This window comes from Pristiophorus japonicus, chromosome 1, assembly GCF_044704955.1.
Source record: "Pristiophorus japonicus isolate sPriJap1 chromosome 1, sPriJap1.hap1, whole genome shotgun sequence".
Lineage (NCBI taxonomy): Eukaryota > Metazoa > Chordata > Chondrichthyes > Pristiophoridae > Pristiophorus > Pristiophorus japonicus.
The window spans coordinates 249,780,604-249,805,836 of record NC_091977.1 but is presented as its reverse complement, the minus strand read 5'-3'; the positions used below and the strand labels follow the sequence as shown (position 1 = coordinate 249,805,836).

General features: G+C 45.5%; 1 protein-coding gene across 3 annotated transcripts in view; it reads right to left on the bottom strand.

Annotated features, from left to right (window-relative positions):
• LOC139269514 (tyrosine-protein kinase JAK2-like) overlaps positions 1 to 25,233 on the bottom strand; it is a 375,442-nt gene that overhangs the window by 257,177 nt on the left and 93,032 nt on the right. For all 3 annotated transcript variants that reach the window (XM_070888377.1, XM_070888376.1, XM_070888382.1), the window contains exon 2: positions 23,981 to 24,038. The gene's annotated coding sequence lies outside the window, so the exon portion shown is untranslated. The remainder of the gene's footprint in view (positions 1 to 23,980; positions 24,039 to 25,233) is intronic.

The following is a 25,233-nucleotide window of genomic DNA, read 5'->3' as shown; positions in this document are numbered from 1 at the left end:
CTGTATTGTCAGAGGTGCCATCTATCGAATGAGACGTTAAACCGGAACCCCGTCTGCTCTCAGGTGGACATAAAAGATCCCATGGCACTGTTTCTAAGAAAAGCAGGGGAGTTATCCCCAGTGTCCTGGCCAATATTTATCCCTCAATCAACATAACAAAAACAGGTTATCTGGTCATCATCACATTTGTGCTGTTTGTGGGAGTTTGCTATACGCAAGTTGGCTGCTACATTTCCCACATTACAACAGTGACTGCACTCCAAAAGTACTTCATTGGCTGTGAAGCGCTTTGAGACGTCCGATTCGTGAAAGGCACTATATAAATGCAAGTCTTTCTTTAATATTTTGCCTTCTTTTCTCCACTACCAACCATCTCCTCAAACGTCTCTCTCCTGCCCCCTCCATCCTCACCTCCAACAAGTGTGAGGAACTTGTGGACTTTCGTCATTATGATTCATACCTCACTTCCCCCTGCCCACCATGGCAAGCTTCGCCCAACGATAGCCCCTGCTCTAGCCCTGAGCTCACATTTTGCTCTATTTCCCCTTCTATCTCCCCTCATGTCCTCTTCCAAACTCATCTTACCCTCAAGACCCACTCCCTGCATTAAACATTTGTCCACTCAACGTCCCCTTCCTGGCCCCCATGCTACCTCTCTTCATATACTCACTCCTCCCTTTCAAATCTGCCATCAACACCCTCTTCTTAAAAAAAAAACATTCTTGATCCCTTGGTCCTTGCAAACTACCACCATATCTCCTACCTTCCTTTTCTCTCCAAAGTCCTTAAACGTGCTGTCACCTCCCAAATCTGTCCCTATCTTTCCTGCGAGTCTATGTTTGAAAATCTCCAATCAAATTTTCACCCCCTGCCACAGCTCTGAAACGGCCCTAATCAAAGTCACAATGACATCCTCTTTGACTGTGGTGCACTATCCCTCTTCATACTTCTCGACCACTCTGCTGCCTTTGACACGGTCAACCACACCATCGTCCTCTAACGCCTCTCCTCCGTCATCCAGCTGAATAAGACAGTCCCTCAGCTTGGTTCCACTCTTCCCTATACAATCTCCTGCAATTACTTCTCTTCCTGCTCAGTACAGTTACCTCTAGAGACCCCGCAAAGACTTATCCAGGGCCCCTTCCCATTCCTCATATACATGCTGCCCCTCAGCAACATCATTCGAAGAGATGAAGTCAGGTTCCACATGTACACGGAAGACACCCAGTTCTAACTCAGCACCACCTCTCTCGACCCCTCCAATGCTGCTTGCTTCCAATCCTGGATGAGCCGCAATTTCCTCCAATTAAACATTGGGATTGTCTTTGGTACCCGCCACAAACTCCATTCCCCTCCCTGGCCACTGTCTTGAGTTGAACCAGACTATTCGCAAGCTGTGTGCTATTTTAGCCTAAGCTGAGCTTCTCCACCTCCATTACATGGCCCATATCCAGCCCTGCCTCAGCTTATCTGCTACTGAAATCCTCATCCATGCTTTTGCTAGCTCCAGTTTCGACGATTCCAATGCCCTGCTGGCCGGCCTCCCATCCTCCACCCTTCATAAACTTGAGTTCAACCAAAACTCTGTTGCCCGTATCGTAACTCGCACCATGTTCCAGTCACCCATTAACCCTGCACTTGCTGACCTACATTGGCTCCATGCCCACCAAAGCCTTGAATTAAAAATCCTCATCCTTGTGTATCCTTCTCCCTCCCTATTTCTGTATCTTCTCCAGCCCCACAACGACCCCCTCACCCCCAAGGACTCTGCATTTGTCCAATTCTGGCCTCTTCCTTTGCCCCATTGCTGGTCGTGCCTTCAACCGTCCAAGCCTCAAGTTATGGAATTCCTTCCCATAACCTCCCTGCCTCTCTCTCCTCCTTATAACCTACATCTTTGACCAAGCTCTTAGTCACTCATCCTACTATCGCCTTCTTTGGTTCAGTGTCATTTTTGTCTGATTATGCTCCTGTGAAGCAACTTTGGCTATTTTTCTATGTTAAAGGTGCTATATAAATGCAAGTTGTCGTTGCCATACAATAGCACATACCAATTGATGTTGAACTGGTACAATAATGTGATACAGTTACTGGAGCCACATAAAAATCAGAGTTATAGTTGATTGGGTAGATTTATTTAGCTGGGAGTTGAGTACAAGGCAATAACTGATTCACGGTTCAAATCAGGGTATAAACAAAAAGCAGAGTAGCTGCATTTGTTTCCAATTGTCATCTGAACCTTAAAATTATATTATTGCCTTGAAACTGCTCACTTTTTAAAACCCAGTTATGTGCTATCAACAGGTTTCACCACAGATAATGACTGCTCATCTGCTCCACATCACTGCATTATTATATTGTAATTCTACTACTCCACATTTATTGAGAAATAATTTGTACGCTATTACCGGGAAATTCTACAGCTCACATTTGTTTCAAACAAATGTTATTAGCCCACTCATCAGATAAAGAAAATAGCACGTTTCACGACCACCGGACGTCCCAAAATGCTTTACAGCCAATGAAGTACTTTTTAAAGTGTAGTAACTGTTGTAAGGTAGGAGCCAATTTGCGCACAACAAGCTCCCACAAACAGCAATGTGATAATGATCAGATAATCTGTTTGAGAACATAAGAAATAGGAGGAGTAGGCCATTCAATAAGATCATAGCTTATCTGATCTTGGTCCTAATTCCTCTTTCCTGCGTGTTCCCCATAACCCTTTATTCCCCTACAGTTCAAGAATCTGTCTTCTCAGCCTTGAATATGTTCAATATCTCAGCTTCCACAGATCTCTGGTGTAGAGAATTCAAAGACTCACAACCCTCAGAGAAGAAATTCTTCCGCATCTCCGTTTTAAATGGGTGAACCCTTATTCTGAAACTATGCCCCCTAGTTCTAGATTCCCCCACGAGGGGAAACATCTTCTCAACATCCACCTTTCAAGCCTGCTCAGAATCTTACATGTCTCAAGAAGATCACCTCTCATTCTTCTAAACTCCAATGATTACAGGCCCAACCTTTCCTCATAAGACAACCCCTTCATCTCAGGAATCAACCTAGTGAACCTTCTCTGACCTGCCTGCAAGCATATCCCTCCTTAAATATGGAGACCAAAACTGTACACAGAACTCGAGGTGTGGTCTCACCAACTCCCTGTACAGTTGTAGCAAGACTTCCCTATTTTTATACTCCATCTCCCTTGCAATAAAAGCCAACATTCCATTTGCCTTCCCAATTACTTGCTGTACCTGCATGCTAACTTTTTGTGTCTCATGTACTAGGAGACCCAGATCCCTCTGTACCACAGCATTCTGTAGTCTCTCTCCATTTAAATAATATTTTGCTTTTCTATTCTTCCTACCTACCAAAGTGGATAATCTCACATTTTCCAAAATTATACTCTATCCACCACATTTTTGCCCACTAACTTAACCTATCTATATCCCTTTGCAGACTCCTCACAACTTGCTTTCCCACCGATCTTTGTATCATCAGCAAATTTGGCTACATTTCACTAGGTCCCTTCATCCAAGTCATTAATATAGATTGTAAATAGTTGAGACCCCAGCACTGATCCCTGTGGCTAACTAACAGAAAACAGATTGTTGGGCTAAGTGCGTCATTTTCCGGTTGGCAAACAGTGGCTAATGGGGTGTTGCAGGAACCGGTGCTGGATCCTCAACTATTTACAATCTATATTAATGACTTGGATGAAGGGACTGAGTGTAATGTAGCCAAGTTTGCTGATGAAAGCAAATTATGAGGAGGACACAAAAAAATCTGTAAAGGGATATTGACAGGCTAAGTGAGTGGGCAAAATTTGGCAGATGGAGTAGAATGTGGGAAAATGTGAGGTTATCCACTTCAGCAGAAAAAAATAGAAAAGCAAATTACAATTTAAATGGAGAAAAATTGCAAAGTGTTGCAGTACAGAGGGGCCTGGAGGTCCTTGTGCATGAAACACAAAAAGTTAGTATGCAGGTACAGCAAGTGATCAGGAAGGCACATGGAATGTTGGCCTTTATTGCAATGGGGATAGAGTGTAAAAGCAGGGAAGTCCTGCTACAACTGTACAGGGTATTGGTGAGGCCACACCTAGAGTACTGCGTACAGTTTTGGTTTCCATATTTAAGGAAGGATATACTTGCATTGGAGGCTGTGGAGGCTGGGTCATTGAATATATTTGAGGCGGAGATCGGCAGATTTTTAAGTGATAAAGGAATAAAGGGTTATGGGGAGTGGGCAGGAAAGTGGAGCCGAATCCATGATCAGATCAGCCACGATGTTATTGAATGGCGGAGCAGGCTCGAGGGGTAAAATGGCCTGCTCCTATTTCTTATGTTCTTGAAATGACCCATTTATCTTGACTCTGTCCTTGGTTAGTTAGCCAATCTTCTGTCCATGCTAATATATTACCCTTAACACCATGAGCTCTTTCTTGTGTAGTAATCTTTTGTGTGTGTCACCTTATCAAATGCCTTTTGGAAATCCAAATACATTACATCGACTGGTTCCCCTTTATCCACCCTGAGATGTCAGTAGAGGGTTAAATATTGCCCAAGACACCAGGGATAACTCCCCTGCTCTTCTTCGAAATAGTGCCAACGGATCATTTACATCCAGCTGAGAGAACAGACGGGACCTCAGTTTAACATCTCATCTGAAGTACGGCACTCCCTCAGCACTGCACTGGAGTGTCAGCCTAGATTTTTCTGCTCAATTCTCTGGAGTGGGGACTTGAACACAAAACCTACTGCTACTCACTGAGCCGCAGCTGACACTGCTTTTCAAAACACTGATTTTCACAACACTGAATCTTCATATTAAATTCCACATAAACATCTTTATTTTTAAATAACAAAATCATACACCGCTCAAGATTCATAGGAGCTCTAGTGACCGCAACAAGCCCTTCCAAACGCGCTTTATAAATTAACATTCAATGCAGTTCTTTCTTACTTAAATCAGTACGCTCAATGTGCCTCTCACGCACTGCAGAGATTTTTAAAAAATCAATATTAAGGTATGTTAGTTAAAGGTGAGGCGCATTGCAAAGAGAAGTAACTATTTAACCTCCAAAAGCTTTTAATTACTTCCCTACTATTGCCCGTAATGTTTAGTTGAAGAGCTTCTCCAGACAGCCTGCGAGAGAAAGTGAAGGTTGGCTCCCTGATTGAAGGTGAAAGGAAACCTCAAGAAGTCTGCTATTGCTAACTATATAATCGGTCCACTTACAGAATGAATTGGGAGTAACTTGATTCTGTTTAATGTCTGCCAAGTTTTCTGCAATAGCATGCTCTTCATCCTTGTTCCTGGCTGGATCACCGGGGGCGAGAGGAGATTAGAAACAAGCTGGAAATAGTGGCCACTGCTGCAAAATACAAGCGCCTCCAATAAGGGGCTTTTTTTGAAATGTGAAATATCTTTCCTGGAACAAAGCCTGCATTTTCTAAGTCTATTGCCATACTTTTATTTATTTAAAAAAATCTTATGTCCATGGGGACTTGCTGTCAACCTTTCCCATGAGTTCCTATGTCCACATTTATAATGGAAACTGTCCAAGTGAACTGGTCACGCTGTGATTGCACCTTAAAAATCCCCCTTTTGGGGCCCCGATTCCAAAAGATTCAACATTGACCCAGTGATTAAACTTTATTCAGTACAAGCAAGGATCAATGCAATTCCTGTATCTTAAGCAGCAGTATACGAGGTATAACGACCCAGTTATGCCTCGGGTAAAATCGCAGCAAGTTGTCTACACCCTCTGGCCCTTCCTCCGAGTGTCTCCTAGAATTCCCCAAATTCTTCTCGAACCTTTTACACTTAACTCAATTCAATTCTATGGGACCTCTGCTGCACCGGTCACTGGCTTACACACAACCATCCTTTCACCAACCCCCACCCCGCCGTAGGGCCTCTTGTGCCACCTGACCTTACACAGTTTTTTGCCTTCTGCAATTTTCCCACAGCAGTTAAAACTATTTTCAAGAACTATAGTTCTGCACATAAGCCTCTTCCCTATCTGACCGCTTTGCTACATTATCAGTCTCGTTCCTATGGACCTTTTCAAAGTGGTTGGATCTTAAAGCTAAAGTATCTTGCAAGACATTTTACTTTGCTTACAATAGAGGGGAGACAAAGAGCCCACGTTTCTGCCTCAGCTGCTCCTGATTTTTTAAGAGCAACTGGTATAGAACGGAGTATCTTAGAAATTCAAATTCTCGACATTTAGTTTGCTTCAGTTCTAGTCAGTTAGAACAGTTTCACTTTGGAACAGAATTTTTTTTTCAAAAGAGGGCGTGTCCGGCCACTTACGCCTGTTTTCAAAGTTTCGGCAGTGAAAGCTTACTGCAAACTAACTTAGAATGGAGTAAGTGAAGATTTTTGTACACTCGAAAAAACCTTGTCTACACTTTAGAAAATCAGGCGTAGGTTACAAATCAGGCGTAGGGAATGGGGGGGGGGGGGGGTTTAAAAGGGAAGTTTACAAACATTAAACACTTCAGTTTTACAAATAAAGAGCCATCATCCATAATAAATGCTAAAAACATCAATAAATCAACCAATAAATCAATCAAAAAAAATTAATAAGAAATAATTTTTTTTTTTAAATCAATAAATAAAACATTTTCCACTGCAGCACCGGGAGCCCTCCAACAGCGTGCTAGGATGCCCCCCCCCCACCACAGGGTGTCTCTGTCAGTGTCTCTATCTCTCTGTCTGTGTGTGTCTCTCACTCTCTGTCTGTCAGTGTCTGTGTTTCTGACAGCGAGGGGAGGGGGAGGAGGGGGGGAGGGGGAGAAGGGGGAGGGAAGGGGAAGAAGGGGGAGCGGGAGGAGAAGGGGAAGGGGAAGGGGGAGGAGGAGAAGGGGAAGGAGGGGAAGGGGAAGGGGGGAGGAGAAGGGGAAGGGGGGAGGAGAAGAGGTGAAGGGGAAGGGGGGGGGAAGAGGAGAAGGGGAAAGGGGGGGAAAAGGTGATGGGGAAAGGAGGAGAAAAGGAGAAGGGGAAAGAGATGGGGGGAGAAGGGGAAGGAGAGGGGGGGAAGGAAAGGAGATGGGGGGAAAGGAGAAGGGGGGGAAAGGGGAAGGGGGGAAAAGGAGAAGGGGGGGAAGGAGAGGGGGGGGAAAAGGAGAAGGGGGAAAAGGAGAAGGGGGAAAAGGAGAAGGGGGAAAAGGAGAAGGGGGAAAAGGAGAAGGGGGGGAAAGGAGAAGGGGGGGAAAGGAGAAGGGGGGGAAAGGAGAAGGGGGGGAAAGGAGAAGGGGGGGAAAGGAGAAGGAGAAGGGGGGGAAAAGGAGAAGGAGAAGGGGGAGGGAGGCTGAACGGGCCGGGCCCGCCTGGGCCCAAGACTTTGGGCAGGGCCCATCCCCAGCACCAGATTTACAGGTAGGTGGCGTTGGGTCGGGGGGAGCACGGGTCGGGGTCGGGAACGTGGGTTGGGTCGGGGGGGGCGGAGGGAGGTCGGGTCGGGGGGGGGGGAAGAGGGGGAGGGAGGTCGGGTTGGTTCGGGTAGGGGAGGGGGGGAGGGAGGGAGCGCGGGTCGGGTCGGTTCGGGTCGGGGGGGAGGGGCAGAGGGAGGTCGGGTCGGTTCGTGTCGGGGGCGGGGGGAGGGAGGTCAGGTTGGGTCGGGTCCAGTCCGGGTGGTGGTGGTGGGGGGTCAGGAGCGCGGGTCGGGTCGGGTCGGGTCGGGGGAGGGGGTGTGGTGGGAGGGAGGTCGGTTCGGGTCGGGGGGGGGGAGCACGGGTCGGGTCCAGTCCGGGGGTTTTGGGTCCGGTCTGGGGACGGGGGTGGGGGGGGGGGAGGGGGAGCGGGAGTCAGGTCGGTGTTGGGGTCGGGTCGGGGGCGGGGGGGGGGAAGCGGGGTCGGGTCCGGTCGGGAGGAAGCAGGAGCTGGGCGTGGGAGGAGCCTTATTCACGCAGCCCCAGTGAGGCCATTGGGCCAGGGCTAGGGGCTGCGTGCTTCGGCCCCTCCCACACAGTTTTGGGCACCTGGAGCTATTGCACATGCGCGCCCACTGTAGCGCGCATGTGCAGAGGTCCCGGCACGGTTTTCAGCGCAGGGACCTGGCTCCGCCCCCTACAGCTCGTGCTGCGCCGCGCCCTGCTCCAGAGGACCAGCAGGGAGCCGGAGAATCTGTAAGTTTTTTTTAGGCGCACTTTGTGGCGCGAAGAACGGGCGCCCAGGTCGGGGCTGCACCGTTCTAGGCGTGGCCCGAAACTTGGGCCCAAAGTATTATATGACTCATGCAATGATCGTGCATTATCTGAGAGTCACTTCACTTTTCCCAGTTTTTTTTCCCAGTTTTGAAATAGGTAAAAATGTCAAAATATAACACGTACTACAGCACATTTTCCCCAGTGGCCCAAAAAGTGGTGAATTCGTCAAGTTTCTAAAATTGTGCATCTTGTTTTTTTCAAAGACGTTACAACTCCTCTCTTTTTCAACATGCTGCTGCAATACTCTTTCAATGTGCCATTGTTCAGTTAGATGTATATTGTGATAAATGTTTGCTCTTTATTAGTCAAGCTACTCAGCATTACTACTGGTGGGAGGGTGTAATTACATTGTGACACTGAGGCAGTTTTCCATGATCAATGTGGACATAGAAATGTAATGATCTAACTTTTAACAAACACATTAATGTAGGACTTTAAAATGAGAACTAAATTAAGTCTGTATGTCCTGAAAGAAAGACTTGTATTTATATAGCACCTTTGACAACCACCAGACGTCTCAAAGTGCTTTACAGCCAATGAAGTACTTTTGAAGTGTAGTCACTGTTGTAAGGTGGGAAATGTGGCAGCCAATTTGTGCTCAACAAGCTCCTACAAACAGCAATGTGATAATGACCAGGTTATGTGTTTTTGTTATGTTGATTGGCCAGGTCACCGAAGATAACTCCCCTGCTCTTCTTTGAAATAGCACTTGAGAGGGGAGACGGGGCCTCGGTTTAACGTCTCATTCGAAAGACGGCACCTCCGACAGTGTAGTGCTCTCTCAGCACTGCACTGGAGTGTCAGTCTAGATTTTTGTACTCAAGTCTTGAACCCACAACCTTCTGACTCAGAGGCGAGTGTGCTACCCACTGACCCAAGGCTGATGCTGTCCAATAATGCCCCGCCCAATATTCCCACTTCACCAAGAATAGACCTGGTCTTGACAAGTTTGTACATAACATCCCTTGAAGCAAATGTTATAGCAACATTTTTAAAAATATTTTGAACTCAAAAGGGCTTCATTATTCAGTGAGGAATTTTCCAGTACACTCAATCCCTGGACCAGTATGTCCTGGACAGCATTCTTTTGCTCAATCAACACTAACAACAGGTTAAATGGTTACTTATCTCATTGCTCTTTGTGAGACGTCACCTTGCACAAAATGACTGGAAGGTTTGCATATCCATCAGACACTTTTGTCAAAAGTAATTAATTGCATGTAAATTGCATGCATCACCATCAAATCTGCCGTCATCTTCCCTCTCCTCAAAAATCCAACCCTCGATCCCTCAGTCCTTGCAAACTACCGCCCATCTCCAGCCACCCATTCTGTTCCAAAGTCCTTGAGTGTGTTGTTGCCTCCCTAATCCGTGCACATCTTTCCCACAATTCCATGTTTGAATCCCTCCAATCCAGTTTCCTTGCCTACCACAGTATTGAAACGGCTCCTTTGTGACTGTGACAAAGGCAAACTATCCCTCCTCGGTCCTTCTGGACCTCTCTGCAGCCTTTGACACAGTTGACCACTCCATCCTTCTCCAACACCTCTCCACCGTCATCCAACTAATCGTAGCCAGAGAATCACCTGCAACGGCCTCTCTTCCCGCCCCTGCATTGTTCCCGCTGGTATCCCCCAAGGATCTATCCTTGGCCTCCTCCTATTTCTCATCTACATGTTGCCCCTTGGCGACATCATCCAGAAACACAGGGTCAGTTTCCACATGTACGCTGATGACACCCAGCTTTACATCACGACCACTTCTTTCGACCCCTCCACGGTCTCTAAATTGTCAGACTGCTTGTCCGACATCCAGTTCTGGATAAGCAGAAATTTTTTCCAATTGAATATTGGGAAGACCGAAGTCATTGTTTTCAGTCCCCGCCAGAAACTCCGTTCCCAAGCCACTGAATCTATTCCGTTCCCCAACATCTGCTTGAGGCTGAACCAGACTGTTCGCAACCTTGGTGTCATATTTGACCCCGAAATTAACTTTTAACCACATATCCAGAGCAGAATTAAGACTGCCGATTTCCACCTCCGAAATATTACCCGTCTACACCCTTGCCTCAGCTCAGCCGCTGCTGAAACCCTCAAGCATTTCTTTGTTATCTCTAGACTTGACTATTCCAGCACACTCCTGGCAGACCTCCCACATTCTACCCTACGTAAACTAGAGATGATCCAAAACTTGGCTGGCAGTGTCTTAACTCGCACCAATTCCCGCACATCCATCATCCCTGTGCTTGCTGACCTACATTGGCTTCCAGTTAAGCAACGCCTGGATTTCAAAATTTTCATCCTTGTTTTCAAATCTCTCCATGGCCTCGCCCCTCCCCATCTCTAATCTCCTCCAGCCCCACAACCCCGCCCCCCCCCACCCTCCCCCTCCCCCAGCCCTGCCCCGCCCCCCCCCCCCCCCGAGATGTTTGTGCTCCTCTAATTCTGCCCTTTTGAGCATTCCTGATCATAATCGCTTAACCATTGGTGGCCATGTCTTCTGTTGCCTCGGCCCCAACTAGAATTCCCTGTCATAGCTCGCCACCTCTCTTTCCTCCTTCAAAACACTCCTTAAAACATACCTCTTTGACCCCTGCGCTAATCTCCACTTATGCGGCTCGGTGTCAAATTTTTAATCTGATAATACTCCTGTGAAGCGCCTTGGGACATTTCATGACGTTAAAGGCGCGATATAAATACTAGTTGTTGTTGTTGTCGTAATAAAGCACTGAGATGTTTGTGAGGTGCAATAAAGCACTATACAAATACAATTGAAAATACATTTGTGTAAAAATGATTAATTTACTAACTTTTGGGCCACTGGGGAAAGTGTGCTTCAAGTTATATTTTGACATTTTTACTTTTTCAAAACTGAAAAAAAAACTAGGAAAAGTGAAGTGACTCTCAGACAATGCACGATCATTGCATGAGTCATATAATACTTTGTCTCCCCTCTGTTGTAAGCAAAGTAAAATGTCTTGCAACATTATTTAGCTTTAAGACACAGTCCTTTTCAAAAAGCCCATCATATTTACTTTCAGACCCCTGCAGTGTTGTTGTCAGAGCGAAGCTTTAAGCCCGATCAGAATTTATGCAGCAGTTCCCTTTCTCAGCATATGTTCCAGCCCGGCAAGATCTTATTTACACACGGCGTGGTTGGAACTCACAATTCTGCTGCCAGGGGAGTGCCCTGCACAGAACTCCTCTCACATCAATCAAGACAGTGCAGGCTGGAGTGTTTACACAGTGAACAGTAAAAATTAACAATAATCAAAAACACAAGTGTCCAGGTGCTGCAGAGGCTGCTGCTGTTTTTTTTTAAATCCAGTTTGACACTGCACTGGGGTTTGCATTCTCGGTGGTCAAACTAGGGTTGCCAACCCTCCAGGATTGGCCTGGAGTCTCCAAGAATTGGAAGAGCAATCTCCAAGACACTGCTGAGAGCAACTCCGGAGAAAACTCATCAGGGCATTAAAAATAAATTGTGTGTTTTGGTTCCATTTTCTTTAAACACTTCTGTTCATGAGTTACAAAAATATTAGAGATGGGAAAAAGGCTGTTTGGCTGGCAGTCGAGAGCCATCCTGTAATGTATTGCTTCATGAGTTATTTGCTTAAGAATTCATAGCTATTAAGAACTAGTTGGTTTATTAGCAAAGGTTTAACAATCACACCACACATTACCAGTTCATCCACCAGGCTCACAACAACCTGCCTCATCATGGATCCCTGAACCCAACTGGCTGGGGTTTTATTGAGTCTTGTGAACAACACGTGACTGGCTAAGTCACTCCCAACTCAACAAACCTGGAAGCATACTCACAGGTACATACATAACACATCCAATTGGGTAATTGTGTCAGCTGTGGCTCAGTGGAAAGCACTCGCGCCAGAGTCCAAAAGTTGTGGGTTCAAGTCTCCACTCCAGGGACTTGAGCATGAAAAATCTAGGCTGACACTCTAGTGCAGTGCTGATGGGGTGCTGCACTGTTGGAGGTGCAGTCTTTCAGATGAGACGTTAAACCAAGGTCCCGTCTGCTCTATCAAGTGGACGTAAAAGATCCTATGGCACTATTTCGATGAAGAGCAGAGGAGTTATCTCCGGTGTCCTGGCCAATATTTATCCCTTAATCAACATAACAAAAAAAACAGATTATATGGTCATTATCACATTGCTGTTTGTGGGAGCTTGCTGTGCGCAAATTGGCTGCCGCGTTTCCTACATTACAACAGTGACTACACTTCAAAAGTACTTCATTCTCTGTAAAGCGCTTTGAGACGCCTTTGGTCTTGAAAGGCGCGATATAAATCCTAGGGGCTAGACTTTGCAATAATCTCCAGATCGCCCAAAAGTGGGCAGTATTTCCAGCGTTAGCAATTATATATTTTCAAACCCGCTAGTTTCCTTAATTTGGGTGTTAGCCGTAGCGATGTGAAATGGACGTTAGCGATTTATTCAGTCGTGCAAGGCCAGCGTCCATAGCAACGGTCTTTTCCCACGTTTCAGGAGGTTAGGGGTCATCTGCACATGTGCAGAAGAGAGCGAAAGTGAAAAAGGAGAGAGATAGATAGTGGAGAAAGCTGGTGAGGGATTGTGGTGGTGTAGTGCTGTGAATTGGTGTTTTGTGAGATTTGTGGATCGATAAAAAAATATGGATGCAAGTGAAACAAGTATGAGCGAGGAGGAGGGGTAAGTGGTGGAAGCGTGAGAGATGGGAGGACGTAGGCATGCAAAGCACTTTAGTGAGGAGGCCAATGCTGCCCTAGTGGCAGAGGTTGAAAATAGGTGGGCATAATTGACCCAGGGAAACCCCACCACCCCCCCCCCGGGTTCTGCCAAAGGATTTGGGTGGAGATAGCCGAGGTGATATCTGCGAGCATGCATGAAGTGAACAAGCGCTGGAATTATCTGGTTGGTTCAGGCAGAGTAATAGAAACATAGAAATTTACAGCGCAGAAGGAGGCCATTTCGGCCCATCGTGTCCACGCCGGCTGACAAAGAACCACACAGCCCTTGGTCAGCAGCCCTAAAGGTTACATATAAACCTATAAACAATGACGGAAAGGCAAAGAGCACCAAGCTCAACTAGACCGCCTCACCACAACTGCGACACCCCTTATACTGAAACATTCTACACTCCACCCCTGGGAGAGGCAAAAACCAGATAAAATCCCATACCAATTTCGGGAGAAAAAATCTGGGAAAATTCTCTCCAACCCATCCAGGTGATCGAAACTAGTCCAGATCATCACCCTGGCCATATTCTATTCCCTGCAGTACTTACCATTATATCTGCACCGTCCAACAAAAGGTCATTCAGTCTAATCCCAATTACCAGCTGTAGGTCTGTAACCCTGCAGGTTACTGCACTTTAAAAGTGTCCATCCAGCCATCTCTTAAAAGGGTTTCTGCATTCACCACTCTTCCAGGCAGTGAGTTCCAGATCCCCACAACTCTCTGCGTAAGTATTACATTTATTTATATAATAAATTGTAATGATGCAATGATTAATTTAAATGCAGAGCTGATGTATTGTAGTTAGGCTGGTAACTGTTTAATCCAAACCTCGATCTTATTCAAGTTATTCTCAGACGGTAAATATAACCATGCATGTGAAGTGTAACAGCATAACGTTAATGGTGACTATGATTAGCATGGGATGACTAATTGGGGATTGTCTGTGTGTTGTGTTGTGTAATAGTAATAACACGCATATGGTAGAGGACACTAACAATATTCCAACAGTGGATAGTCATGGGGCTATAATGGGGGGAGAGGAACTTAACACAATCACAATCACTAAGGAGGTGGTACTCAGTAAGATCATGGGACTAAAGGCAGATAAATCCCCTGGACCTGATGGCTTGCACCCTAGGGTCTTAACAGAAGTAGCGGCAGGGATTGTGGATGCATTGGTTATAATTTACCAAAATTCTAAATGCTGGGGAGGTCCCAGCAGATTGGAAAATTGCAAATTTACTTCAAAAAGGAGGCAGATAAAAAGCAGGAAACTATAGACCAGTTAGCCTAACATCTGTGCTTGGGAAAATGTTGGAGTCCATTATTAAAGAAGCAGTAGCAGGACATTTGGAAAAGCAAAATTCGGTCAGGCAGAGTCAGCATGGATTTATGAAGGGGAAGTCATGTTTGACAAATTTGCTGGAATTCTTTGAGGATGTAACAAACAGGGTGGATAAAGGGGAACCAGTGGATGTGGTATATTTGGACTTCCAGAAGGCATTTGACAAGGTGCCACATAAAAGGTTACTGCACAAGATAAAAGTTCATGGTGTTGGGGGTAATATATTAGCATGGCTAGAGGATTGGCTAACTAACAGAAAACAAGGAGTCGGGATAAATGGTTCATTCTCAGGTTGGCAATCAGTAACGAGTGGGGTGCCGCAGGGATCAGTGATGGGACCCCAACTATTTACAATCTATATTAACGATTTGGAAGGGACCGAGTGTAACGTAGCCAAGTTTGCTGATGATACAAAGATGGAAGGAAAAGCAATGTGTGAGGAGAACACCAAAAAATCTGCAAAAGGACATAGACAGGCTAAGTGGGTGGGCAAAAATTTGACAGATGGAGTATAATGTTGGAAAGTGTGAGGTCATGCACTTTGGCAGAAAAAAATCATAGAGCAAGTTATTACTTCCATGGCAAAAGATTGCAAAGTGCTGCAGTACAGCAGGACCTGGGGGTACTTGTACATGAAACACAAAAGGATAGTATGCAGGTACAGCAAGTGATCAGAAAGGCCAATGGAATTTTGGCCTATATTGCAAAGGGGATAGAGTATAAAAGCAGGGAAGTCTTGCTACAGCTATACAGCAGTCGTGTTGCTCCTTGTGCATATGCCTGTGTGGCGTAAGCATTCTCATGTGACCCTAGGACTCCCTTCTCTTCTACTTACTTCATTGATATTTTCTAGCTCACCAAATAGTACAGGCGCAGATCTTCCAGGAACCCCAGGCGCCCCAGGATCGTCAGGCTGTGGAGGTCCCTGTTGTTGTTGCCTCTGGAGGCGAGGAGGCAAGAGTCTCACCCGTCTTGCTGCAGGTCCTCCTCTCCACTGAGGATGGTGAGGAGGTGGAGGAGGAGCCTGCATCCCTTTCCACAAGCGTTCCTGCGGTCACGTCCTTTTCAACCGAGGTGGTAACGGGGCCAAGCGGTTTGCAGCAGGGCACCCAGAGTGGTTCCATGCCGGTGCCGACCACGCGGAGGTTGATTCGGCGCAGTCGGAGAGCGGTGAATCTGAGTGTGGACATGATGAACTTGTCCAGGACAAGCATTGACATTGGTCGGGAGCTCCTCCAAGCAATGGGCGGATTATCGGGCCAGATTGCCACTCTGTCCGCGATCGTCGCAGAGAAGATGACGCGAATCGCAGTGGCACTGGAGAGAATAGCCAGGAACACGGATGCCAGAGGGCAGCCAGTGGTCCCGGAATGCGGCACTGCACCCCAAGGTGCCGTATCCCCATTGCTAGTGACACATGCGAGTCAGGAGGAAGCTCTTGTTTCTGACTCGGAGGACGTTTCCTCGGAAACGTCCTCTCCATCGACTGCCCAATCTATGGACCTGCCATTAGCCCCCCCACCGATGCAGCGCTCGAGGTGCCCTACTGCAAAGCGACTTGGAGTTGATAGGGGGAGGGGAATTGGTGGGGTACAGATCCAGGGGGAAAAGGAAAGGAGGGGTGTGGCCACAGGTAGGGAGGGAGGGTTACTGTTGGTTATTTAAAAAAATGTGTTGAATGTTGGGTGGGTGGGTGTTTGAATTGTTTAAATTATGTTAATGTTGCTGTTGTTCATTTTTCATTGAAAACATTTTAAACTTTTTCACTGTTGGGGTGGGGTGGGGGAGCAGGGGTGCATGTGTGTTTATAAAAATCGTTGTTGTTGTTTATAAAATTTGTTGTTATTTATAAATGTTTCACTGTTGGAGTGGGGGAGAGGGTACATGGGTTTTAACTGTTGTGTTGTGTTTGTTTAAAAAAATAATTTTAGTAATAACATTAAAAAATATATATTTAACATTGTTGTGCAGTTCCTCAGATAGCAAAATTATTAAGCATATACAAAGTTTGCAAACACTGGCGAGGCCAGGCCAGGAAAGGCAAAGATTAAACGTAACGTAAATCAACTGTAACTGTAACCAACGTCAAGCAAACCGTTCATTTTTGAGCTGCAGACACAACAGTCTTGCAGCTGCGTAACAACCATGGGCCCTTTCCTGCGGTCTAGAGGGGGGGGTAGGGGCATGGTTTCAACTTCGGCCTGATTGTCCTCCCCGAGGTTCTCGTCCACCTCCTCGTCCTCTTCTTCGGCCTCTCCCCTCTCTCCTGAGGTGGACCGGCAGTCCCATCTGGCAATTCTTGTCCCCTCCTGATAGCTAAGTTATGCAACATGCAGCACACCACTATGAATTGAGCAACCTGCTCAGGGTGGTATTGTAATTCACCTCCTGAGTGGTCTAGGCATCTGAAGTGCTGCTTAAACATTCCAATGGTATTCTCAACGATATTGTTTGTGGATCTGTGGCGCTCATTGTATCGCTTCTCGGCTTCTGTCTGGGGCTTACGCAGGTGTGGTCATGAACCAGCTGGCAAGGCCATATCCTTTATCCCCCATCGTCCAACCGTGACCTTGTGGTTGACTCTTAAACAGGTCAGAGACAGTGCTCTCACGCAAGATGTGCGCATCATGGATGCTCCCTGAAAATTTTGCATTTACTGCCATGATTATTTGCTTGTGGTCGACAATGACTTGCACATTCAGGGAATGGAATGCCTTTCAGTTCCGAAACACCTCTGCATCCTGAAAAAGTACTCGCATAGCAATGTGCGTGCAGTCTATTGCACTTTGAAGAAGTTTGCTATTCTGGAGAAACCCAAAGCACTCTCAGTCTGTGCCTCCCTGGTTATAGGGAAGCTTATAAAGTTCATCCTGCGTGTGTAAAGGGCTTCAGTCACCTGTTGAATGAAGCAATGTGTGACGAGCTGGGAGATACGGCAAATGTCGCCAGCTGAGGCCTGAAAGGAGCCCGATGAATAGAAGGAAAGTGCCGCAGTAACCTTGACCTCAAGGGACAGTGTGGTCCTGATCGTGCTGTTAGGCTGCAGATCTCCCTTAATGAACTGGCATATCTCACTGATGACCTCCTTTCAGAAGCGCAGCCTCCTAAGGCACATGTTCTCAGACAAGTACAGGTATGACCACTTATCCCTGGAAGTGCATCTCCTCCTCCTCCTCATCAGTCTGCCACCTCTTTGATTGGGCACAATATACCTTCTTCCATTTCTAGACTGCAGCATGAGTAGTCTTCAATACTGGTCGAGAAATTACAGACCCCATTACTATTACTATGTATTCAGAATTAATAAATTGTCTTCCAAAAACTCATAATAAATTCAACTTGACCACAATATGATTAGATGGTTGATCATATTTTAAAACCACCTTAAAAGCACTCACAAATTAATTCAAAACTTCCAGAACTTGAAGCAGCCTTTTATATGAATAGTCCTCCGATTTACAAAATGGCTTCCATACTGCAGGGTTAAGGTCAGGAGAGTTCAGCGATTTTTTGGGTGAGCGACCTTTTGACAATATATGAGCGAGATACCGAAAGTAATGCTCGCTGATATCCTGGCCGGTTTCTGGGCGTTAGTTTCCATTCTAAACAGTATTCTGGGGTGGTGCACGATTGATGACTTCATAATTAAAAAAAAAACATATGGGTGGGTGGTTTAACTAATTCTCGGCGTTAACTTTATGCCAAAACTAATGCTGGTGATAAATGGGCGTTAGTTTCCATTTTTAGGGAAAAATGGGCGTTAGACTTAATCTCAGCGGTTAAATGGGCGGTAGCGAGGCGAAACTGATGGAATGTCTTTCTTTCTAATTAAGAATCTTTACGCTTTCCAACTGGTGTCGGCAGGTGGTGCGGTGTGAGGATGGACGTGTTTGGCGACCAATGGCAGCGGGGGGGCGGGCTGGAGGCCATGTGATGACACCTCCAGGGAAACTTCCAGAGTTGGCAACCTTCGCTCCTCTGGGGATTCCCAACACTTCTGTCCATAGTCTGGTGGACCCGGAGTTTTGCTTAGCTTTGAAAGAGAAACTGCTTTTACATGCCTTTGTTACCTCTAGACTTCACTATTCCAACGCACCCCTGGCTGGCCTCCCACAGTCTACCCCACATAAACTAAAGATGATCCAAAACTCGACTGCACGTGTCCTAACTCGCACCAACTCGCAGTATAATGTAGATAAATGTGAGGTTATCCACATTGGTGGCAAAAACAGGAAGGCAGTATATGATCTGAATTGTGACAGATTAGGAAAAAGGGAGGTGCAATGAGACCTGGGTGTAACTCCCTTTTAAATATATCTAATGAACTGGCCTCAACAACTTTCTGTGGTAGAAAATTCCACAGGTTCACAATTCTGACTGATGAAGTTTCTCCTCATCTCGGTCCTAAATGGCTTACCCCTTATCTTTAGACTGTGACCCCTGGTTCTGGACTTCCCCTACATCGGGAACATTCTTCCTGCATATAACATGTCCAATCCCGTCAGAATTTCATATGTTTCTATGAGATCCCATCTCATTCTTCTAAATTTCAATGAATATAAGCCTAGACGATCTAGTCTTTCTTCATATGTCAGTCCTGCCATCCCGGGAATCAGTCTGGTGAACCTTTGCTGCACTCCCTCAATAGCAAGAATGTCCTTCCTCAGATTAGGAGACCAAAACTGGACACAATAGTCAAGGTGTGGCCTCACCAAGGCACTGTACTACTGCAGTAAGAGATCCCTGTTCATATACTCAAATCCCCTAGCTATGAAGGCCAACATGCCATTTGCCGTCTTCACCACCTGCTGTACCTGCATGCCAACTTTCAATGACTCGTATCATGACACACAGGTCTCATTGCACCTCCCCTTTTCCTAATCTGTCACAATTCAGATCATATACTGCCTTCCTGTTTTTGCCACCAAAGTGGATAACCTCACATTTATCTACATTATACTGCAAGTTGGTGCGAGTTAGGACACGGACAGTCGAGTTTTGGATCATCTTTAGTTTATGTAGGGTAGACTGTGGAGGCCAGCCAGGGGTGTGTTGGAATAGTAAAGTCTAGAGGTAACAAAGGCATGTAAAAGCAGTTTCTCTTTCAAAGCTAAGCAAAACTCCGGGTCCACCAGATTATGGACAGAAGTGTTGAGAATCCCCAGAGGAACTAAAGGGATCAAGGAGTACAGAGAGAAAGTAGGAATGGGGTACTGAGGTTGCATGATCAGCCATGATCATATTGAATGGTGGTGCAGGCTCGAAGGGCCGAATGGCCTACTCCTGCACCTATTTTCTATGTTTCGATGTTAAGTCCCGCTCACCCATCACCCCTCTGCTCACTGACCTACATTGGCTTCTGGTTAAGCAACACCTCGATATCAAAATTCTTATATTTGTTTTCAAATCATTGCATGGTCTCACCCGTCCCTATCTCAGTAATGTCCTCCAGCCCCACAACCCCCCTGCCCCCAACCCCCGAGATGTCTGCGCTCCTCTAATTCTGCCCTCTTCAGTATCCCTGATTATAGTCGCTCAACCATTGGTGGCCGTGTCTTCTGTTACCTGTCTTGGGACATTTCACTACGTTAAAGGTGCTGTACAAATACAAGTCTTTGATGTTGCTGCTTGGCAGAAATGCGACAGCTGTAGTGTAAATGCAACTTTAATTTAAAAAAAATTCCTCTTTCATTTCTTACCCACCAAAGGAAGTTTTTCAAGATAATAAGCTACACAAATTTCTGGACGCTGTTAAAAGTAAAACTGATTTAATAATTCTGCACTGGGATTTTGGCAAAACGCACTTCATCTCGTGCGAAAACAGCTACAATATACAAAACTGTGTCACATATGTTGACTGTTAACAGGGCCACACAGAAAGGCCTATATAGCCCGTCGATCAAATATTTAGAGCAAACGCTACATTAACAATTTCAACATTTATTTATAACTATCCATTGTAACTTCATTAAAAATCTCTGCTCTCCCTGCCAACCTCCCAACTCTTATTTTTCCTCTTCAAAACCTGGATATTAAGCAACTGTAATGTAGTTCACCATAATGTCAAAAATCAGGAGACCAATACATGCTGAAAGCTCCACAGTTAATTCAATAACTCAAACATTCCTTCTTGTCCATTTGAGTAACAGACACCTCACTTGCTCCAGCAGCTCAAAATATTTTTTTAAAATGCAAAGTGTTCATTGCCATTAAATCCTTTAATTTGGCTGAATTCTAGTCCGAATGCAAACAGGAAGTGATGTGGGCTTGTAACTTATCGCCCGTGCAACTAGACAACATACTCTTGAACCATTCCAATTTGGTCCAGACTGTTAAGCAGCAACATCGAGAATAATTTCAGAACTATTTGTCTGGGAGTTGGGAGTTTACCAGAATAAAGTTGCAAGGTTGTTGCATCATTTAACAATTGCACCCGTCTGTCTTTCTAAGTGGAAAAAATGGTTAACGTTTCAGGGGCTTTACCCATGAACTCTCAATGCAGAAGGATTCTTTCTCGCTCACCTCTCCAGGACTTCCGCCCATATATTTGTTTAACAAGTGTGGTCAAGTGTGAAGCAGCAGGAAACCACAGTTCACGTGTTAATGGTAACACAGCACTCGAAAAGACAACTTGGTCGGTGTAATGTCTTCAATGTTTTTCGACAATGTCCCACTTTAAGAACTATAAAAACATTAGTATATAAAAGTAAACTCCACTGAGATTGCTTTTCACCACCAGTGTTTACATTCTGCCACTTTCTGTCACAGTTTGAGATGTGCAGACATTAAAAATATCACATTTATATATGAATTTGGTGGGGGGTGGGGGGGGGGCAGGGGGTCGATTAAAAGAGGAAAGCGTAGAGACCGAATGCAAACAATGTCCTGTAGTAGATGTATTCCACCGTTGAAATTAAAACCGGTTTGAAAGAAACTAAAAGGAAGAAACTATGGATAATTTATAGTGGGAATACTGTGCTTACAGTTCCCAGGCCAAGGCCAGTGATGGTTGTGGCTGGGTAAGTGGGAGAGCACAGAATATGTAATGAAACTGGGATAAGAGCAGAAACGAAATGTAGTTGCATGCATTGGCAATATATCACGACCTCAATCTATACTGATAAATACCTTCAACTTCAATCTGACTCGAGACCACTCTTTCAAAATGTTCTGCCTATTGGACCCAATTCTTCTGGCCACTGGGCCTCCAGCTCTGGCCCCACTCTTTCGACCTCGCAGGCAGCAATTGTTTAAAGTTTGTCTTGTCACTATCCTCTGCTGCTTCCTCTCCCCATTCTGCCTGGTGTCTTCCTTCCCCGCTTATTTATTTCTTTATTTATTTTTAAATTGCCCTGTTTTGTCCTCTCGTTTGTTTCCATACCTTCTTTGGGACACAATGGCTGTGAACCTCCCCGTTATCTTCAAGCATTTTCCTCTTTGTCAGCCGTGGCTCAGTGGGTAGCACGCTCACCTGAGTCAGAAGATTGTGGATTCAAGTCCCACTCCAGAGGCTTGAGCACATAAATCTAAGCTGACACTCCAGTGCAGTGCTGAGGGAGCGCTGCACTGTTGGAGGTGCCGTCTTTTGGATGAGATGTTAAACAGAGACCCCGTCTGCCCTCTCGGGTGGATGTAAAAGATCCCAAGGCACTATTTTGAAGAAGAGCAGGGGAGTTATCCCCGGGGTCCTGGCCAATATTTATCCCTCAATCAACATAACAAAAACCAGATAATCTGGTCATTATCACATTGCTGTTTGTGGGAGTTGCTGTGCACAAATTGGCTGCCGCATTTCCCACATTTCAACAGTGACTACACCTCAAAAGTACTTCATTGACTGTAAAGTGCTTTGAGACATCCGCTGATTGTGAAAGGCGTATATAAATTCCAAGCCTTTCTCTTTCTTTCTTTTAAAAAATGAAGTTAAAGGAGGAGATTTTTTTTGAATTCAGTGCTTCAGCCACCAGTTACAGGTGACAGTACAACTACATAGCACTTCAATTATCCAAACAGGATAGCTACAGAAAACAACAACAGTTTACAATGCTTCTATTTCAGTGCAAGTATAAACACTCATCAGGACAGTTTATCCTGCATTGCACACCAAGTAGTGCCACAGAAGGTTTACTAATTGATAAATATACTCATATTATATCGTATTTACAGCACAGAAACAGGCCCAACTGGTCCCGGACAGTCTATATGCTCCATATGAGTCTCCTCAAACTTTACTTCAAGCTCACCCTGTCAACATATCCCCCTATTCCTTTCTCCCTCATGTACATATCTAGCTTCCCCTTAAATGTATCTATGCTAATCGCCTCAACCACTCCACGTTCCACATTCTAGCAAGTCTCCGAGTCAAGAAGTTTCACCTGAATTCAATATTGGATTTATTCGCAACTATCTTACATTTATAGCCCCTAGTTTTGGACTCCCATAAGTGGAAACATCTCTATATCGAACCTATCGAACGCCTTCATAATTTTCAAGACCTGTATCATTTTATGTCTCAGCCATCTCGTTTCTAAGAGTCTGCACAACCTTTACTGAACAATTTACTGATAGTTCTATTATCATCCTTGTAAAACTTTTTTGCACCTTCTCAAGTGCCTCAGTATCCTCTTCGTAATATGGAGGCCAGAACGGAGCCCAAGTGCGGACTATCTAAGCTTCTATACAAATCCAACATAACTTCTCTAACATTTTGAAGACATTTATGCTGAAACAAGTTATAATCCAATCACGCAGGGCAATACACCGTAACAAAACTTACTATTCCTGTGCTCACTCACTAGTGATCATGTACTTTAACGCTCAACAAGATTATGGAACTCTTCCTATGTAGATGCCTCCAAAAATAGTGGAGGATGTATCTCCATCTGACTCACAAGAAATTCCAAGGAAGTAAGCTCAGGACTCTCCCTGCCACTCCCCCACCAACCCCTACATATAAAGTGAAAACAACTGGGATTAATTTCATTGAGTGAAACCACAAATATCACTATCTTATATCCTCCCCCGATCCCCAACCCCACCACAGCCCTAAAAAAGCTCATCACAAAATCTTAGATTTTATGTCAAGTTATGGTCTGGAGCAGCACAGTTCCCACACTCTCAACAACCACTCAATGTCCTGTCGCACAAAACCATAGTTCTGTTGCTCGGGTATTATTCAGATCCACAAACCCCAAAGCAGAAATACATCGGCACAACCACACACAAAAAAATTAAACCTTACTGTTTCAACTATAAAATTACCAAACACAGAAATACAAGTGCTTGGACTTTCCTGCCGTTGATGCATTTACTGGCCAATTTTCCAACTGTTTTAACTCCATCCAGTTTCCGCACCCACCAAATGTAACCGTTCTCTCAGTTCTTGACAGTGCCCACATTCACTGTAATGGTTTATCAGTGTGGGTAGTTTAGTGGAATTACCAACACACCCACGTTAGTATGATCTTATGCTATTCAGAGTGGTGCAAACGCTCATTGGCAACTCTCATTTGCCACCATGCTGAATATTTGTTTTAAAATAGTCCCTTCTCATAGAATACATAAAATACAGGCACTCAGCAGTGACATGTACATACCTGGGTTATCCCAGGTAAACTCATTGCTGGAAACTTTAAACCAAAAAGTTTTCAAATAAACACAATTTAAAAAATAATTTCACTTACCTCACAAGCCTCAACAAATCCACAGCACATACCAGATTCCACCCACGACTCTTCAAACCTAAAATTAAAAAAATATAAACGTTCACTGAAATGAAATTATACTCGCAATATAAATACAATAACTAAAAACCACACAAGTTGTCGCCAGCTTTAAATAAAAGCCTGTCTCAAATAAAATTTCCACTTGTTGGCAACACAAACATAAAACCACAACTGTAAAGTTCGAGAGCGACGCAGACCCCTTGCTCTGTTCTTCTCGGAATTCTGCACAACATCACAACAGAGGTTGTCCTTTTCCCTCCCCTGAGGTAACCACTCTATGGGGGAAAATTCAAGTAGTTTGAGCCTCCCGTTAAATGCAAACGACTTTTTGCCCGGGCACGGTGCCACTACCCGCTCCTACCGGTAGCGCCCTGGGCCGCTGCGCTGGCGATGACGACATCATCACCGTGCGCAGCAACCTGTTTTCGTCCCGGAGAGAAAAGTCGGTAGGGTCCAGTGAAGCTTCCATGGGCGATACCCACGACAGGTTCAGGGGTGCTTATGGGATGAAAATTAAAGGGGAGGTGCGGCGGTAACATTTTTTACAATGACCGAAATACCAGTCGCGGCCTTCTTCACTGCAGATCGCGGGGTCTGTGCCGTGAAGTTGCAGCCTGGCACGCTGCTTGTGTGCCGGGCTGCTGCCACGGCACTCCGCTCTCTGGTGGCCCAGCCATGTCCCAGTCTCCCTCCCCTTTAATGGAAGGGGAGGGCCCTGTCTTCCCACCAGTGCTACGCGTCCCACCACGTAATGCTGCGAGCTTTGCGGAGGATTTGCGCCCCATGGGAGTGGTAAGCCTAATATAGGTCCAAGTGTTTCCGGTGAATGAGTCCATTTGAAAGTTTGACCCGAAACACCCTGCTTCCCTCTTGGGCCACGACAGTGCCGGGAAGCCACTGGGGACCTTGTCCATAATTTAATACAAATACAGGATCATTGACTTCAATCTCGCGTGACACATTTGCGCTATCATGGTATGCACTTTGTTGAAGCCGCCTGCTCTCTACCTGTTCAAGTAGATCAGGGTGAACTAACGAGAGCCTTGTCTTAAGTGCTCTTTTCATGAGCAGTTCAGCAGGTGGGATCCCAGTGAGTGAGTGGGGTCTCGTTCAGTAGCTAAGCAAGACTCAGGATAGACGAGTCTGCAGTGAGCCTTCAGTTACCCTCTTCAAGCCTTACTTGATGGTTTGCACTACTCTCTCTGCCTGAC